Source organism: Spodoptera frugiperda, chromosome 24 (assembly GCF_023101765.2).
Source record: "Spodoptera frugiperda isolate SF20-4 chromosome 24, AGI-APGP_CSIRO_Sfru_2.0, whole genome shotgun sequence".
Classification (NCBI taxonomy): domain Eukaryota; kingdom Metazoa; phylum Arthropoda; class Insecta; order Lepidoptera; family Noctuidae; genus Spodoptera; species Spodoptera frugiperda.
In genome coordinates, this window is record NC_064235.1 from 289,078 (window position 1) to 310,509 (window position 21,432).

At 34.7% G+C, this 21,432-nt stretch overlaps 1 protein-coding gene across 1 annotated transcript in view; it reads left to right on the forward strand.

Annotated features, from left to right (window-relative positions):
- Positions 1 to 21,432, forward strand: part of LOC118278573 (uncharacterized) — a 93,679-nt gene that overhangs the window by 16,031 nt on the left and 56,216 nt on the right.

The following is a 21,432-nucleotide window of genomic DNA, read 5'->3' on the forward strand; positions in this document are numbered from 1 at the left end:
AGACAAATACAATCAGAAAGCTCCGAACTGCTAAGCTATCGGGAGTTATACGTGTTATTGTGAGTTAACCATAAGAGATAGACATTTGCTGTCGTAGAATATTTTTTAAACAATTTTAAGGAGAACATTTCCTTTCATACATTATTTCTGTGTAGCTTTAACCATTAAGGCTGCACACGCGACGGAAGCTTAAAAAGGAGTAAGTTCTCCTGTTTTCCCAACATTTACTGCTCTGCTCCTACTGATAGTAGCGTGATGAAAAGTACACTATAACCTGCCCAGGAGTATGAAGATATTGTACCAAGTTTCATTGAAATCTGTCGAGTGGTTTTTATTTCTATAAAGAACATACAGACAGACAGACAGACAGACTCAAGACAGACAGACAGACAAAAATTTTTCTGATTGCATTTTTGGCGTCAGTAGATCACTAATCACCCGCTGATAGTTATTTTGGAAATATATTTCATGTACAGAATTGACCACTCTACAGATTTATTATAAGTATAGATTTGTTACTCAATCACGCCAAAACGGATGAAAGGGTCGCGATGAAATTTGAAACTGAGGTAGATTTTATTCGACGAAAATGCGTGGTAGTCCGCTAGCAGAAGCTAGTATTTTCTTATAGTTTTATAAGAAAGTCTGTAGGTTCATAGTATGCCTCTATCCGTAGGTCTAGGTAGGCATTATCTAGAAGCAGTGGAGTAGCGTGCTTTTTCGCAACCCCGTATAAAAATGTGTTTGAGGGCCTTTTTAATTATTTTTTTTTGAGGGATAGCATCCAATAGCTTTTCTCGCCCTGTCTCAAGCCTCAAAGAGGAGTCTTACCGACGCTATAACAATAAACCCATGTTTGGAGACCCTTACGACGACATAAATTTTCCTAAACTTTCTGCTAACTTTTGGACGCATGCTTTAGGCAAAGAAAGAAGGAATTGATTATTTGGACTTTAGTATACATTTTGCTTATGCCGTATAATTGACCCGGCGGCGCTAGCTACACTCCTATCTAGAAATAAGTGTGGTGATACTCGTATTCTATGTGTAGTTTTGACGACTACTTAAAAAGGGACAAAGACGGATGACTTTCTGTTCATGTCTGTTCAAGTCTACATGCTACCCTGACCTCGGAGTGTCGAAAACCGAAGGACACAATTACGTAATAAATTGATGTACATAAACACGGTTACCTCCCAAGGGGGGTAAACAGGAGCTACCAATTCTCTAGCTACTTACTATGTACAATATGTGCCTTTGATCTAACTCATACATAAAGGAATAAGTTTTATCTTACATTACATTATTATAATCGATACTCAAATCGTATCTTTGCGTGGAATATAATATTTTATCACCATCCCTATTCTTCCCGCGGGTGTGGTATACCCGACTATGGGCTAACTCGACCGAAGTGATACCACGGCCTCACAGAAACCCGACGTGAAACAACGCTTGCTTTCGTTGTGTAAGTGAGGTTACCGGAGGCCCTAATAACCCCTTTCCCAATCTCACCAATTCCGGATTCCCCAACAACCCTTAAATTCCTAAGCCCCAAAAAGCCGACAACGCACTTGTAACGCCTCTGGTGTTTCATGCTCGTTTACCAGCTTATACCATAAAAAACCAGTAAATGGCAATTTTAATAAATTTTTCGATAATTATTGAGTATCAGGAATTAATATCATTATTTTAAATATTTTGCTACTATCGATACTGAAAAAGGCTTTATTTTTATGTACAAGCGATTTTCACCCCTATTTCAAAGATCCAAGGGCTGTATGTCCCTTTAACGTTTTAGTATATAATACATAGACATGTTTGTGTATGTAAGTCGTTTCGGGTTATATTTATTCAGGCTGCTCTTTTTTCAATTATAAGACTTTTTTCGTGGTTTTTCCTGTTGTAAATAGTGATTGTTGTATACGGGTTACTAGGTTCTATTCCCTGTTTGAATTCGAATTGATTTTACTAATACATATGCTCTAGTGAGTACAATTTAAAGGTAACTACGTAACTTTTAGCACATTTTCTACGCATACATTGTGACGGCCAGTACTGGCATAATAGCAGTCTTACGTCTACGCAAAATATAGTAAATATTTCCTTTTAAAGTCTAAAAAATACTACTATTACAAAACAGAATTCTAGTGGGTAGATTTTTAGATAAATGAGTTTATACCGAATACCTATAGTATGGTAAAGTTGCCAAGGGTCTGGTAAAGTTGCCATAGTTTACCGGTATCTAGTAAGCAAATCTACAGATAGATAGGTTATTGAAATTGACCGTAAATGACTCTGAATACGACCGTTAACACAATAATCAAACTTAACCTTTGATTCATCCCAAAACTTCAACCTAATAAACCATTAAGATATTTATAACTAACACACAAGAAATACAAACATACAGAACCATTACACAAAACCGCACTACCCTGCTTACCCCAAAAAGATACGTTTAAACTACGAACGAAGCTCAGAAATCGAGAGAGCGCTCCACACAATGTCCTATCTCGCTCGCACGCCTAGCTGCGAGTAGTGGTGTCTCACTCTAATCCCTATTTGGTAACACCAACTATTTCATGGATGAAATTACTGTTCGGCTGCGGTGTTTGGTATAAGCTGTAGCGGGAGCGATTTGATGGCAGGTGTATTTTTTTTTACTGTACTATGAGTATTTTATTTTTTTGAGACAATATAAAGATAAAGAGAGTTTATTTGCAAATATGGGTTATTACAAGCCCGCCACATCCTCGCCAATTGTTTATGAGCAGCGTAGGCAGACGTGGCGATGTCGCGCAACCTATTGACGTTGCCTACCCAGAGCTGCGGACTACCTAGCGGGTTTACCGGGGCTCCGGCTCGAAAAGCAGTAGTAGGAACGGAGTGGTTTTTAGTCAGTAAAAGTCTGACACTCCCTTTCGCCTCGCCCAAGGATGATTTTCCCCCCTTAAAAAAGACTGTAGGCTACTATTTTTTTATTTACTAATTTTTTTTTTAATATTAAATTTCCTAAAGAAACATTTGATTAATCATTATAAATATTAAATCCAAACATGTTTAAGGTAAAAGGAAAAACAGATTAATCGACATATTACTATAATATTAAAACTGCATACTGTTAGAACGGTATTTCCCAAAAGTCATGGAATTTAATTATAAATTCAATTACTAATAATAATAACAAATACTGTCTGTGCGTTATCAGCCATGCGCTGGGCGCGTGTTATCAGAACGCTGCTAAACTGATAAGGAACGTCCCCAAGTTGTTTCGAGTAGGAAGAATATACAATATGAAAGGACAAAAGAAATAAATAGGTACCTTTAAATTAAGAATCTCTTAATTTTTTTGAAGTCGGGTAATAAGTTGAATAGTGTAAAATGACGTCATAATCTTGTAAACAGAATTTTAAATCACTATATATTGTTTTTTTTTGCAATTTCATCATCGTAAATTAAATGTTACGCTATCCATTGGTGAAAATTGTGTAAAAATCCGTTCAGTAGTTTTCGAGATATTTCATAAATGATATAAGCTTTTACATTTCATTTGTAGTTTAAAAATTAAGACAAATTTATTCGCCTCTTACTCCGTTAGTCACTCCAGTATCCCATTCATCACAATGCCAAAATTCATCAAAATCAACCCATCAGTTTAAGAGAAATATTGTGACATACAAACCTTCACATTTATAATATTAGTTAGCATTGCCTTATCAGAGATAACAATACCTATCATATTCGCTTTGTATCAATAAAATCCATGGTATGAAATTGACACATATAACTATTTGCAAATATTTCCCGTTTAATAAAATTTTATGCAATATCGTAATCGTATCGGTGTCGTTACGTTTGATTTAAATAAAATCTTACTAGTAGATGTTTGTTTTTCTTATAAAAACTATGTATATGTATAGAATTTACTTATGGTATAAGTCGCTAAACGAGCAGACAGATCACTAATTGATGGTAAGCAATCGCCATAGCCCATGAGCACCCGCAACATCAGAGGAGTTCCTATTGAGATTTGAGAATTGGGGATTCGGGTATTGGGAGATTGGGGAAGGGGTCATCTTAGTCATATCATAAATGCAAAAGTTTGTATGTTTATGTGTATGTTTTTACTCATTACTCAATTACGTCAAAACGACTGAAGGGATCGGGATGAAATTTGGTATAGGGGTAAATTATGGTTTGGAAATAACACATAGGTTATTTATCCCACCGGAACGCAGGTAAATCCACTGGCAGAAGCTAAGTAACACATAAAAATGTATATAATAACTCAATAATAAAAAAAGTAGAAAAGACAAAGAAAAAAATATATCATATCGATTCTATTATTTGTTTCTACTTGTACCACAAAGCCATACCTATTGCTAGTTGTGTGCTAGCGATTTTGACTCCTATGTGCAGGACATAACCGTGAGATTCCCTTGCATTGTAGCCGAGTAATTTTGTAGTACGGTATGGGGATTTTTGTACTACGATCAAAGAGTTTTGGTAGTTTTTTATTTATTTGTTTGAAATTGAAATTAGTGTTTTTTTTTTGCTTTGTTTTGTTAATAAATTGATGTGTGTAAGTGTAAATTGTGTTAAATGTGTCTAGGAAATATAATATTTTGTAATATGAAAACGAATTACTATTTTAGCATTGATTTTTATAAAAGCGTCTAAACTTTACGCTTTGAAGTGTCAATTAAATAATTCTTTTGCGTTAAAAAATAAATGCCAATCTATTCTCTGTACTATAGTCTAGTAAACAAGTAATTTGTTTAGAAACTATATTTCATTTACCTTCACCTTTTATACTCTGTTGATTCTGGTGTTAAAACTCTTTCACGTGTATTTGAATTACAAAATCATTTTTAAGATAACTAACATTAACAAACAATATCCATATAATTCTCGTCAAATAACATTGAAATTATAATTTAATTATTTTTGTACAAAAGAATAATACAATAAAATTAACAAATAGCAACCAAATAACCACTAAGGTTTACAACCGTGCTATGGAATATGTCTTAAATTTTGTAATATGTCTTTAATGTTATAAGTAAACAAATCTATACTATATACTATAATATTATAAAGCTAAAGAGTTTGTTTGTTTGAACGCGATAATCTCCGGTACTCTGGTCCGATTTGAATAATTCTTTTTGTGTTGGATAGCTTATTTATCGAGGAAGGTTATAGGCTATAAAACATCACGCTACGATCAATAGGAACCGAGCAGAGTGGGTGAAACCGCGTGGAAGTAGCTAGTATTCTATAAAAACAAACTATGTGTTAAAAAAACGACGCCTAACCACGCCTAACGCCTTTATTTTAGTTTTAAGTTCGTTTTTATTCCTCGTTTTTGGTATTTTTAAGTTGTATATTATAATATTGTTCACACACTGTTCACCAATAAATGTATTAAAATAAATAAGTAATAATAATAATAACTCAAGTACCAAGACGGGTTGGTAGTGGTACACAATACACTAGAACTGCGACGCGCCATGTGACGACTTTAGAATTAGATAAACTGTGGAGTCGAATTCGTATTATATATATTGTTGTTCTTTGTCTTTTTTTAATATATTTTTTGTGTTTTTTTATTAATTACATTTAAACCAATAATATTATTTAATTGTAAACAACAGAAATTATAGCAAATTGGTTAGATCAGAATAGACTTGTATCGTATGGGGTACCACAAGTTTACCAGCACCATTTCATACATAAGTCATTAGGTCTACTATCGTTATGCGAATCAATTTTATGCCAAAACAAATAAGTCTTTAAGATGTTTATGCAAACATAAAATGTATGCCAAAAAAAATTATGCCGAAGTATTATTATGCCAAAATAAATTGTGCCAAAATCGTTAAGCTGAGGTACATTATGCAAAAAGAAGGGATCCCATTTTGTTTTATTTTTCAAATAAATTCTGAATATGTATGCAAAATTTCATACTTTTTATGTCCCCAATATGTAGTCAGAGCTGTCTCACATACTATAAAATATGCAGATACCATACTAACATAGCAATTAGCAACAATTTCTCACATTACCTTCAAATAATTTGTAAAATTATTATTACTTCTAAATAATCACTAGACGGCCGATAGTTGATGCGATAGAGATAGCCGCCGCGTTGCCCATGTTGTCGATAACGGTGACATTGTTGTTTCAAATAACAAAAGCATGTCCGTAGTGTGTTGAAAGTCAAAAATATTTTTTGGGATTGCAAAAAAATAAAGACGAAATTGATAAGAATTATGTGTGTAATGTCTATCTGTATTATATGAAAAAAAGTCTGGTTTAAAAAAATAGTATTTTATTTTTTTTAATATTATGATTAAATTGTTTTTGATGGTTTAATATATATATTTAAACAGTGAACATAATTTGAATGTATATGCCAGCAATACTTAAAATAATAGGTATTAAAGAATATATCTATTATAAGATATTATTCATTCAAGAGAAATAATTACAATTCTAAGCGGCGGTAGTATGAACCAAATAGGTAAAAATCTCTTATATACGAGTAAAAATAGATTTTAAATAAGTAATTATAATTTATAATTACTCTTTTCCTCAATGTCTCCCCTTACGCGGATAAAAGGCGTGACGTTGCTTAAATATAATTTATACCAACTACCAATTAAATTGAATTGCTCAGTATTAAATTATACCTACATGCAGAATTAAAACATACTGATCTATAAAACCATATTGTCTGTTTATCATAAAAATCTTAATTTCCTAATAAAAAAATGCACTTCCAAATCCACTCATTAAACAAAAGTAATGTAACAATTCGGTTATAATCGTCCGCCGTTGTGTCCCTAGGTATATAAGTGTACTATGTACAATATAATCTTATCACTGGGTTCATTCTTTGAGTAAATAACTGATAAGGCTGTCCGTTAGGTACTTGTCTGTGATTAACTACAAATGGTATTTTTTTATATATATATCTGTTGCCTTTTTTTTAGTGTTCCGTGTGTTAAGTTGTTATTTTTTTGTGTCCAATTACTTTTAAAACTACATCAAACACTAATATTTTTTTTTATACAATGGTAGAGCGTTCTCCGACTTTTTTTTTCATTTTTAAATACCTTTAAATATACATTTGCTACTGTGGGTTTAACTGGCTTGGCGTCCCGTTGCGTAAAAATCAATCTATCCCTGTTCCAAATTTCATCGCGATCCTTTCAGCCGTTTTGACGTGATTGTGTAACAAACATACACATAAACTTTCGCATTTATAATATTAATATTAGCTAGTAAGTATTTTGTTTATATTTAGATATAGTTTGTAATTATTACTTAAATTAAATGTTTAAATAAATCATTTATCACATAAAATTGATAGCACCAAGAAAAGTCGGGACATACACTATATCTTACTTTTATCAGCTGAAAATACTGCAATAGGTATTTTGTTTGAGCACTTATTAATCTCTCATATATAATATATATTATGTTTTCAAATTTCTATATACTTATATGTCGTTCTGACTTGACATTTTCATGACAAGATAACTAAAGTAAATTGTGTTCGTCAGTTTGTTTTGTAGGTCAATTCGTTCATTTGTTTTGGTATACATGACCTACTGAGCTATGAGCTACGGTTTTTAAGAATAACCTATAAGCGTTTTTATTTTTAGATATTTCAATGATTTTGTACATTTTTTGTAATAGTTTTGATAGACGGGATAGATCTTTCCACGACAGTTCTAATCATACAAAATTATTTTTGAGTAAAGATGACGAAGATGTCAAAAGCATTATTAACAAATCTTGCAAGAGAAATATACAAAGATGTATCGAACAGAAGTATCACATATATTTTTTACATCATTATCAAAATAACTGCCACGAATGGCCACAAGAAATCTACTACTGACCATAAACCTCTCCGAATAATATTCAGTACCCTTAGTACGAATTTGAACGCGTTCTGATCGGTTGATTTATTCAACCCGGCCAATCAGAGCACCGAAAGTGCTTTCGTTACGATTACTTTAAACATAAAGCAAACCGCAACACTAAGGATACATACTGATCAACTTTTTTAATCATTTGAAAAAAATATCACAATAAACGAAACAATTCCTTTGTGACAAATATATTTAGTGACAACGCGACTCCACAGCCGTTCAGTTAAGCAATTATTTACCAGTGACGCAGCGGCCAGGGTTGGCAACCAACAGATTATATTTTTTAATGATGCCAACATTCAAATTTTGTTCAAAGTTTCTGTATATATCTACTTATATATCTATATATGTATGTATGTATCGTGTGACCCTGGGCTTGCATGGAGTTATTTCTAAGTACATACATAATTTGAATTTTAGTTTCGTTCTTATCTTACTAATAATATGAATGCAAGTGTTTGTATGTATGTTTGTTACTCAATTACGTCGAAACGGCTGAAGGGATTTGGATGAAATTTGGAATAGGGGTAGATTGTGGTTTGGAATAACACATAGAATACTTCTTACCTATATCTTCTTAGGCCGCTAGCAGAAGTAAGTACATACATATATGGTGTAGGCAGAGTAGTGTAAAACAGTATATTTTATTAGGTACTAGCGACCCGTCCCAGTGATATATTATGCATATAAACCTTCCTCTTGAATCACTCTATCTAATAAAATTCTAAAGATTTAAGCATACAAAGGGACATAGGGACAGAGAAAGCGACTTTGTTTTATATTTTATACTATGTAGATGATTATTTTAAAATAGTTTTTGGAAATCTAAATGTTTGCTCCTATGGTGCGCGCATGACAACGTCTACTATCGATTCCTAATTCACCCTCTAACCCTCTATTACTACCGAATCGATAAAAACAAGATAAGTGCCGAAACACTTACTGGTAAACAAAGAACGTATTTTATAACCGACTTTAAAAGAAAGGAGGTTCGCAGTTTGATTTGTATGTATGTATGTTTGTGCGTGAACATCTCGTGTTGAGCTGAACAGATTTTGATGTGTTTTTCAGCATAGTATTTTTCAGACTTAGGATCGTTTTAGGGTTATTATCTGACTTGATTGAAGGCGGTTCACTTAAAAACTTTAAAGGAATTCGTATTTTAGAAATATATTTTGGTCGATTCGGATCTAAATTGTAATCGTAATCAAAACAACAATATTTTATTTTACCAAAAATTCTATCCCATATCTAAAGTAGTAAAGTTCGAATCTATCTCTGTACAACATTTCATCAAAAACCGTTCAGTAGTTTAGGCATTTTAACATATACGAATAAAATTAGGTATCTTCTTTAACTTTATCTATATATATATATTTTTTTTATTGTTAAATGGGCCGACGTTTGGCCGCTATCTCACCTGATGGTAAGTGATGTATATATATCTTAAATAAACTAAACACATAAAACATAACGTATCAATAAGTTAAGTACCTATAAGATATAATAACATACATACACATTATAAGTAAGTATATAAGTATAATATATTTTCGAACAAAGTACGGTTGGCAAGGACGATACCCAGTTTTTTATTATTTGCCTCCGTGAGCCATCCGAATCGAAGTCAGCTTTATTCGCAGTTGTACCGTCAGCAAATGTGTTTTGATATTTTTTTTTATTATTTATTTTTGTGCTTGAAGATTTGTTGTATAGACAATAGGGGTAGATGACTAATTTTTACTTTAATGTCCGTCTTGTAGATTGTTTTAAAACATTACACACGTATTTTTTATTTTCTTACGGAAACAAATACTTTCGAAGATATATCGATTTGAAATATCGCGTGACGTCACTTCTAGGTACGTTTTATACGTGATGCGTAATGCTTCCACTTCTAAACTTTGACACGTTTTATCTAAGTATTGTTATCTTATATGACAAAATAAAAGAATACCTACGTATCTAATAATAATTTTTCGCTACCTAATTGACGGACTAAATAGATTTTTAATTTTCATACCCCGTCATCATCCCTGTTGCAGACATATTTTTTTAAAAGTCTTCTTTTAACCTATGGAGTTTCTTTCTCGTTCTTCTCCATACAAAGCTACATGGAGCGAGCACATAGCTTCACTGACAGACTATTATTTACAGTAGACTATTTTTTTAATTTTATTCAAGTTAATATTAAGTGAGTATGTTTCTGCTGTCGCTACCGCCTACATAGCTAGGTAGGGGCAGCGACTGGCTCAAACTACCTCTACACTCGCGCACACAACTCTTCACTGTATTTCTTATAATTATTCTATTTAATATATTATATTTGTATACAATTTCATAGATAATTGATCTATTCACTGTACTTGAATTTCAATTAGGTTTGTATACTATTAAAGACAAATTAATAGTGTAGGATAGCCATGCTTGATGCTTCGGCACTGCTGGGCCGACTGGACCGGAGTGATCCCACGGCCGAGCAGAAAACCGACGTGAAACAACGCTTGCATTGTGTGATTGGGGTTACTGGAGGCCCAATTATCCCCTTTTCTCAGTCATCCTATTACTGATTCCCCAACAACCTTTAAATTCCTAACCCCCATAAGCCGGCAACGCACTTCTAACGCTTCTGGTATTTCGGTTGTCCATGGGGCAGCAATTGCTTACCATCAGGTGATCCGTCAATTTGTTTACCATAAACAAAACCGCTCCTACTGAAAAAATTTACATAAAAAAAGTAATTAGTAAAAGTAATTACAAGTAATTAATTAAAAGTAATTACATAACAAAGTTTAGAAATGGTAGATGTACTAACTTCTGCGTTCCCGTGGGATAAGAAGTCAGCTATCCTATCCTATCACCCAAGTCAGCTCATACTCTATCTATATACCAAATTTCATCAAAATCTGTTCACAAGTTCCACCGTAATTGACGGACAAACATCCAAATCAATCACACAAATCCTTCAACAACTTTAAATACAAAAACTTAGTAAGTAAATAAAGACATTTGACGTTTTTATATAGCCTTATATACAGTAGGTATATAATAATAATACATAATAAGTTAAAGTTTAGCCGTACATAATGTATTGGTGTCAAGGCGAGAGATGTGCCGCGCGGTGGTCGCGACTGTCCGGCGGACATATTTTATTTTACTCTGTAACTCTGTAGTGTTTCGGTTTTTGAGGGGGAAGAAATTAATCTAAAGATTTCTTCCGACTTGCGTGTGAGAGGGAGTGTCAGAGTCTTACTGACTAAACACCATCTCGTTCCTATTAACTAATTTTCGAGCCGGAGCCGCGGTAACCCGCTAGGTAGAGGCGAGAGGGAGTGTCAGTCTTTTACTGACTAAACAACCCCGTTCCTACTCCTACTTTTCGAGCCGGTAAACCCGCCAGGTAGAAGCGAGAGGGAGTGTCAGACTCTTACTGTCTAAACCCGACTGCGCCAGAAGGAGGGTTATGTTTTTACTCCTGCTCTTCGAGCCGGAGCCCCGGTAATGTTAGGTAGTCCGCAGCTCTGGGTTGGACATCAAGCCCTACTGGGTCCCATCTGTGGTGATCTGATGGCTCTTTGAGGCTGCACTTTGGAGCGAGTAAATAGCTTCACTAGAGGACTGATCGATAGACTGTTAATTGTTTGTCGTTAAAAAATGAGTTACAAATGCGTTGCCGGCTTTTTAAGGGTTAGGAATTGAAGGGTTGTTGTGGAATCGGGGATTAGGAAGGGGGTAATTGGGGCTCCGGTATCCTCACTCACTCATCGCTGAATATTGTGGTTTTTGACTATAGACTCCAGGGTCAGTCGTGTTACTTAGGTTTTTTAACATAACTGGTGGAAAGTGTATGCTTTTTTTTTTATTTATCTTGTAAACTAACAACTACTGCTGTAAACTTAAATCTCAACTCGCCACACTATATTTCAGTACGCTCTCTGCCTACATCTTCAAGTAATAAAAGGCGCGATGTTACGTAAATCCAAAACCAGTTTCATACTTATTACGAAAACTTAACAGGTTTTAGTATAAGACCGTATTTACTCCGTCCAAAACACAAATACGTACTTTAACCGACAATAATCGTTTACCAAAGAAAAATACTAAAAAAATAAAGAAAAAGCGAAATGAAAGATCATACCTAATTGATTATTACGTCAAAACTTAACCTTTTACAGGAATATATACCTTATAACGTAGGCAATAAAGTTCATAATTACAGTAGCAATTATAATAGCAAGCGATTTTGAACCTAATTGCGTGGTAGATAGAGTAGGAATTGTATTGTACGTGTGAATGTTGATTCGGATCACGGATTGGCTGGTTTATCATTGGCGTTGTGAGGACACCATGAATTTTTAATGTTTTTTTAGGATTCTGTGTAAGTAGATTTTTCTAGAATTTTTTTTATGTTTATAGATGAAAAAGTCTGTTTTTTTAGATCAAGTACAAGACACTAGGTAAATGACTAAGTTTTGTTTCAATGTCCGTCTTCTAGATTGTTTTAAATTATTAGACAAGTACTTTTTTTTATTTTCTTACGGTAACAAATACTTTCGTCATCAGGAGATCCTGATGTTAAGCAATCAGCGCCACCCATGGACACCCACAACACCAGAGGAGTTACAAGTGCGTCTCCTTTTAAAGAAGCCCTTTTTCTCAGTCTCTGCTCCCCTTGCCCTCTCAGTCTTGATAACATGTTACTAATAGGAAATACCAAAAAAGCTAATTGAAAAATTACATTGTCCGACCCGGGGATGGAACCCAGGGTCTTGTAATTAGTGTTCGTGCAGTGATTACCTATAGCCTAGGTGTAATTTACAGTAATACCATACAATTTGTAGGGTCATACCCTTGTATGGGGGAATCGTTGCGTAATTAGCGTCATAAGTAGTTTTCTTTTTTGCAAAATTAGCAATATTGTTCCATATGTTCTATTCACATGGGTTTTTGTTTGAGGGGAGGAAAATCATCCGATGGCTTTTCCTTCTCTCGTCTTGGGTGAGGCGAGAGGGAGTGTCGGATTTTTACTAACTAAACACCACTCCGTTCCTACTCTTTTTCCGTAGTCCGCAGCTTTTACGTAAAAGGCGGTCACATTTTCCAAAAAAAATAGAGATAGAGATCGGTTTGAAATTAGACGAGTTCGAGTATTTGAAGTCAAGAAACATAAATTACATTATTAAAATATATATCACGAAAGTTATAATATAAACACCTCTGGACTGGATCGATCTGAGTTATTGACAAACACACCATATAATGTGCTTATCCACCAAAGATGTGCTATGTAGCTATGCTACGAAGATGTAGTAACTAAGCTGTGACTCTATGTGACCGTTTCCACTGATGCTAAGCTATGTAACTGTGCGAACTCGAGACCAGAATTTAATACATTAATCAAGTAATTAATTTATTTTGCCTGAAAAAATCATTTCTTTAATTTTTGGTTTTCGTTGAAATATTTAGTTGTATTAATTATGCTTCTGTTTGTAGTTTCATTTAAGTCATATGAGTGATCTCCATACTGTATATTACCATGGAAACATAGTCTTTATAAAGACTTTATAAAGTTAAATACACAACATATGTGTGACGTCATTCGTTTTTCTAACGTCCTCCATTTAATTTGCATAAAAATGTATTTAATAATAAAATTAATTACTTCCGAACTTATTAACTACTATTTTTACGTTTATTTTAAGCATTAGTATATCGATACGCCTTTTAATTCTCGAAGGGGTAGACAGTGCTGTATAATATACAGTGTAACGCCCAATATTCATCAGTCAAGTTATGAGTCCCATGTAATAGGGGGTGAGTCTATTGCCATAATAGGGATGATGATGGGGTTTGAAAATTAAACATATATTTAGTCCGTCAGTTAGGTAATGAAAAAATATTAGACACGTATTTTTTTATTTTGTCTTATAAGATAACAATACTTAGATAAAACCAATCAAAGTTTAGGAGTGGTAGCAAATATGTCATTTCTACGTATAAAACGTACCTAGAAGAGTATTTGTTTCCGTAAGAAAATTAAAAATATGTGTGTAATGTTTTAAAATATCTACAAGACGGACATTGAAATAAAAATTAGTTATCTACCTTATGCCAAACGACGTGGCCTTGCTTTTTCAAAAATTCAATAACATCGATAAATGTCGATTAGACAGGACATTCTATTTTTTTGATTCCAGTATCGAGCAAAGTATTATTGATATTTAAGTGTCATATTATAAGCTCAAGAAATAGTATGGATATACCTACTTAAAACATTTTGTGACTAACAAAAAAAAAAATCCACAAAAACCTAACGTGTGCCGTCCCTACTTTTACCAGTCGGAAACAAAATGGCGTATGAACCACAGCGTGTATTAGAAACTCGACCTTATTTCGTTAAGTGTAAGGCTAAGAATAGCGTGCAACGTTTATCAGTGTAGTAGTTGGCTGTAAAATTATCTGGCCATGTGTGTGTGTATTAAACATGGAGAGTTGACGCGTATAGGATTGTAACTCGGTTTGTTCGGATAGGGGTTAGGATTTTGTTATTATTATTTATTTATTTTAATTTTGTTGTTGTTATTTATTAATGTTTTAATGTTTATTTGTTAACTAAAATGTAGGTGAAAGATGCTGTTTTTTTATTGTTTAATGTTATTTTTTTTTACATACATACATAACCTCACGCCTGTCTCCCATGGATGTAGGCAAGACAATGGAACGATAATTGCTACGAATCTTTTTTTTTTTGAGAGGAAAAATCATCCTATTGCTTCTCCCGCCTTGGGTGAGACACGACTCTAAAATCCACCCCGTTCCTACACCTGCTTTGAACCGGAGCCCCGGTAACCTTTTACGTTGTCCACAGCTTTCGCTTCATCTTTCATCAACAGTCATCAGTCTTTTCATGCATGCGTGTCGGTTAAGGGTACTTTTAATTGTTTTAAAGCATTTTTGTTATTATAAACTTTTTTGAAATAAATGTCCTATTAGCATACTTATAATACAATGCATACATAAGTTGGAGACCATTTAATCATGATAAATAGATATTTTTATCGATGTCAATACCATTACTTATTTCTAACAATCGATTATGTAGATTATTAGGGAATCCCTTACAACAATTATGTATATGTTACAGTCATAGTGATTAAATAGCAATTATTTATAATGACTGGTCATTATATATAAGTGGCAAATTCACTAGATAATGTAATAAATTAATCACTTTATCTGGACATTATTTATAAGAGGGAGTCTATGTTAGTCAAAGTAATAATACATGTGAAACTCAAAATGATACAAGAGCCTTACTTGTAAGAATAACTTGTAAGAAAAAAAATTGTCTTTAAGATCAAAGACTAATTTGTTTTGGCATAAATTTTATTAGGAAATGGTGGTGGTGAACTTGTAGTACCCTATACATAATTCCGATAAAACTAATTTGCTATAGTTTCTGTAAGAATTAAATTATAATGTTGCTTAAAAATTGCATATGCTGTGCAACAAAAGTTAGTGACAGAACCGAATTGCTACAAAACCGACCCCACGTAGTCTTGTTTGTCCTACCCCTAGAGTGCAATTTAAAATCGCGTAGGCGCGTAGGACCGAGGCGGCCCGCGGGCTGAGGAGCAGGAGGCTGCTAGCGAGCCACCGCGGCTGAGGCTGGACGGCGAAGCCGGCCAACAAGCCGAAGCTGCGGTGGTGAGCGAAAGCCGTCTGCGACGATTAGTACGCGTGGGGCCGCCGGAGGTCCGCAGCGCCGATGATAGAAACCCTGCCTGACAGATGGTGCATTTTTGCTTGCATGCTGCTCGTTTTATTACGTTATCCAAGTCGTTGAAGATAGTATATACAACAATTATTTATACATAATGTATTTTATACCGATATAAATCATGCCACATTACATAAGTGCGGCCGTGACTCATACTATGTATGTAAAGTGAGAAATTAAACATACAACATTGTTGCTAATGCTATGTGCATTGTAAGTTTAAATTATTAATTTATTTTGTTTGAATTCAAATGTTTCGTAGCAGTTTTTAAATAAATTATTTGTAATGCAAGTTAGTTTGCTTTAAATTGTTATTATTAGTTTAATTTTTTGTATTAATTACGAATAAAAATTATAATTTACAAACAATAATTATGCAATATTTTGTCCCTTTTTTGCGTAGAGTTAGATAATAATAGTGTATGTATTGAAATTAAATGTAATTATGCCAATTTAAAGAAATAGGCAAATTAGCTTATTAAAGTACATATTAAAAACTATTTAAAATCCATTTCAAATTTATAATAAGCTACCTAGCTTCACTGATGGACAGACTGACAGACTATTATTTATTTCTTTATTTATTGACATTTCAAAAGTATCTATTTATGGTTTAATTGGAATAATAGATTTGTATTTAAACATATTATTTAGGAGGCCGTAGAAAAATATAACTTAAATGACACATCTAAATCTAAAACTAATGGCTAATTACTAACAAACCTCAAATAATACACAAAACCCAAAACGAATCACTTATTTAATTGCATTAACATCAATAATAAACATGAATACCACAAAAAGCACAGTATTTATCCAACATCCCAGTAATTACGTGTTTCACTATCGGAGCTACAACGCTTGGCCGCTCAGCCGCATAAATATCAATGTACAATCGAGGTAATTTCTCTGCTCCACTATAAACTTGTGCGCAGGGTTCGCTCGTTGATTTTATGTATTTTTTTATAATTGTCTTATGATATGAAAATAGTTTTTTTAGGATTTAATTGTGGTGTAGGCATGACTGTTGAGTAAATGGTTACGGGTTCGATTCCCGTAAAAGGTAGTAAAGTAATATATTTTATTTATTTGACCTTTATAGTTGTAAAGACGGTTCGATTCACGGATAGAGTAAAGAGGAGATAATGGCAAACTTCTCTCATAGAGGACGCTCATAGTGCAGCAATCATGATAAAGAATTAGATTAGTTTTTGAAATATCTCAATTTCAATGGAAATAATCACTTATTTAATAGAAATCATAACATAACTACTAAAAAATATTGTATTACAATACAAATATACACTTCTGCCAAACCTTTTAAGAATTAAACTGTGACGACACATTACAAGTGACAGAAGTCGCACATAGACTATCGACGAGCAAATCAAGAAATGACGTCATAAAAATTTGACCGTTTTATTTTGTCCCACACTAGGATTGTCTCCTGTGTCCGTTTACAAACATACAAGTTCACAAACACATCACACCTTGAAACAAATTGTGGATCACACAAAGATTTCCTCCGTGCGGGATTCAAACCCGCTACACATTACACGGCAGCCAATCACCCAGCCACCGCGTCATATATTTTCAAATCATAGAAAGAAAAAATACATATTTCGAAACACGGACCAATTACAACAGAACGTCTGAAAGCGAAGTAACTCTGTATTATTCCGTAACCATGGCAACGGGGCTTGGGAGTCGGCTATATTTAGACAGAGATCTCACCGAGAGTCGGCCTGCTTTTCTAGGGAAATTTTTGATTAGACTGTTTGTATTAAAATTGTAATTTTTGGAGTAAAACTTCGTATTGAGTAAGCGTGGTGATTAATGCTTAAACCTTCTCTGTGTGAGAAGAGGCCTGAAGCAGTGGACACTTATGGGCTGTTGATGTAACCGGTAAATGAGCAGACGGATCCTCTGATGGTAAGCAATCGCCGCCGCTTATAAACACTCAAACACCAGAGCCGTTACAAGTGCGTTGCCGGCCTTTTGGCGGGTTAGGAATTTGAGGATTGCTAGGAATTTGGGATTGGGAAGACTGGACTCACTCACACAAAGTAAGCGTTGTTTCACGTCGGTTTTCTGTTCGGCCGTGGTATCACTCCGGTCGAGCCGGCCCAGCAGTGCCGAAGCATGGCTCCCTCACACTTATATTTGTATGAAGCCAAAGAAGTCTGTAAGGAGCGTAGTAGGTGACGCTCTATAGTGTCCATCTATCGTGGGACAAAGACGTGAATATATTTTCAATAATAATAAGTATTACAAAGAAAACAATAAATATAAAATTTCAGTAATAGTACATAAAATGTTATCAATGGCCTAAATATGCGGCTGCCCCATAAACTCGCGAGTGTAGGTAAAATAAACGCATTAAGTTGATTGAAATGGCCAGTGCGTACCTACCTACTGTATATTGTTGTGGTCGTATACTCTCATTGTAGTATCAGCTATAAGATATACATATAAGTTGTTTTAAAAGTATCTGCCACGACTTTAATGGGAGGTAGTGTTGTGTTTGAAGATTACAATAGTGAAGAGATTTCATACCCCGGAGTAATTAATTCAATTTGACCGCTTTTATTAATGGGATAACCCCGCCACAACACTCCACGCCTCTGCAACTCCTGTGCACCAGGATCTACAGTAGATACAACCATGAAAACACCGGAACATTGAAGTCCGACGCGTCCCAGGGACATGAATGACTGTCTTGGATCCCGTAACGAAATAAATCAGAAGATATTATTAGAGGAGAAGAAAAGAATTTGACCGTTTGTCAGTGGTGTCTAAATAATCTCAGAAAGTACATACAACTCGAAAACTGTCACATTGGTATTTGCAGTTGGTTGGTTTCGGACCCACACTCTCATGCATGAGAAGCGGGTGTCTTAAACTTCCGGGCCACTACGACGAAATGAAATCGAGTAGCTAGTTTATAAGTAAAGCGACGACTCCACTCTAGCTGGTAGACCGGCCTATCGTACTACATACAGTTAGCCTCAATGATAAGGTTTTATATTCCTCCACTGATAAGCCGCGCTCCATTGTCTCGCTGCAATGTTTGGTCCACGTCGACTTCATATTGCAACGGTCATACTGCCGGCTTCTATGTTTTCCTGAGAAATACTACCCGGGTTTTTTCAGGGTCAGAGTGAATTTTCTAATTCTGTGTGCTCCATCTTCGCTGGCAGTAAGCGGGTTGGTGGCCAAACGCAGACTTATCAACGTTCTGATCTAGAGCTGCAGACTACGTTTAGGTTTACCGGGGTTCCGGCTTGAAAGCAGGTGTAGGAACGGGGTGGTTTTTAGTCAGTAATAGCCCAAGGCGAGAGAAGTCTTTGAATGATTTTCCCCCCTTAAAAAAGGCTTATCAACCTTAAAAAATATATATTGTATAGGGTTCGGCAGAAGACCACATCTCCTGATCGATTAATGTGGCCAGTTTGTCTAACTAGACTAGCCCACTACGCAGGAGATATTATTGTGCACAAGTGTCTGAGCAAATACAGGTACACTCTCTGTTCCCTCACCCTCTAGAAGTCTAGACGATGGGACGGCAGATTGACACCCGGAGAGTGGTCAGGCGCAGGACACGGGTGTGAAAAATTAAAAGAACAACAAATTTTTTTAAAGGGAAATTCTTTAAATTTTCTTTAGCGCAATTCCATTTTTTTAGTCAGATTATTAGGTGATACGAGTATCACTAAAACCTTCTAAGTCTGAAAAATACTATGCTGAAAACCCCATCAAAATAATATCAGCCAAACGCGAGATAATCCAGCATTAACATACATTTCGGTACATAACATGCCGATCAAATTGAGAATCTCCTTTTTTGGAAGTTGGTTAAATATTGACTAGTAAGTACCCTTATTATGAGTTTGTTTCACGTTGAACGAAAACGAAACTACAGCGTTTTCGGCGCTCTGATTCGTTACCAACTTACCAATAACTACTTGTATCGATCAAGTAAAAGTATTATCATTTATCAACAGTTTCAAAATACAATAAGTACATAATAATGGCCATGTAACAGCGGCAGGTATTTAACAATGACATTGGGTAACTCGCGCCGACCTGTAAACTCGATGGCCAGTGACGCGTGGCGACAACTCCATCGAAATCGGTAACTCATGGCGTTTACTGTCAAATAATATTTAAAGTCAAAGTCTAATAGACCAGGAAGGCACTTTTGAACGTCAAAGCAAATATTACATTGTTAAAAAAATAAATGACAGTCTGTCGGTCAGTCCTCTAGTTGCTCTATTTGCTCGTTCCAAAGTGTAGATTCCTATGGAGAAGAACGAGCAAGAAACTCCATAGGTTACTCTTTTTCCATCAGATTCACAATACAATTATTGGTTAATTGTGAGTGAGGTTACCAGAGGCTCAATTAGAACCTCCTTTTCCAATCTTCCTAATCTCTGATTTCCCAACAAGCCTTAAATTCCTAACCCCCAAAAGGCAACGCACTTGTAACGCCTCTGGTGTTTCGGATGTCCATGGGCGGCGGCGATTGCTTACCATCAGTTGATCCGTATGCTTGTTTACCGGCTTATACCATAAAAAAAGGAACAGGGTGGTATTTAGGTAGTCCGTAAGAGTCTGACACTCCCTCACGTTGTCAAGGACGGGAGGAGTCATTTGATGATTTTAAAAAGTGGCCCAGAGTTTATAATAATGTCTTTTGTTACACATAACATAATTGGTCAAAAAGTAAGAGTAACTGTAACAATTACACTGAATATTACACCTCTGCTTACCCCATTCGGTGTGATGTATAAAATAAAATGAAATGAAATAATATGGCAGCCATAGTCAGCTACTTACATAAACGATTCGAATCCTTTGCCAGTGTGCGACAGAGATACAAGATGTTCCCGCAAATCTATGGAGACTATAGATGTTAAACGTTTTTATATATTTTTTAAATAGACAATTATGTCTTTGTCTGTTTATATTTTTAGGTTAAATTGGTAATAGTTAATCGTAGCAGTTGCTTGACGTTTGTTGAGTGTTGATTATAGGTCTCATTCAGATAATGTGTGGTTTAATAAGCGTTTATAGTTGAACAAACGAAACATTGTAACAAAGAATTGTATTGTGAACCTGATTGAAAAAGAGTAACCTTTGGAGTTTCTTGCTCGTTCTTCTCCATAGGAATTTTCACTTTGGAACGAGCAAATAGAGCAACTAGAGGACTGACCGACAGTCGAAAGGCGTTAGTAATATTTGCTTTGACGTTCAAAAGTGCCTACCCGGTCTATTTGAAATAAATAATTTTGACTTTGACTTTGACTTAGGTACTTAATAAGTCAGCGACAGATATAAAGTATAGAAATCTAAATCTGATTTGTCTTTAAGCATGATATACTGCTTATAATCAGCTAGGTACTGTCTGTTTATCAATTAATTTTATTGATAAAGCCAACTATAGTTAGAATAATAAACAAATACATGATGTTTTAAATAGCACAGTAAACTTCAATTAATTAAATAATGAATTTTACATTTTAAAACAAAAAGTAATAATAATAACCTGACTGTACGGTTGGGCAACTGTCTGCCGTGCAACGTGTAGCAGGTTCAATTCCCGCACGTGTGTGATCCATAAATTGTTGTTCCGGGTTTGGGTGTCATGTGTATGTGAAATTGTGTGTTTGTAAACGCACCTACGACACAGGAGAAAATCATAAT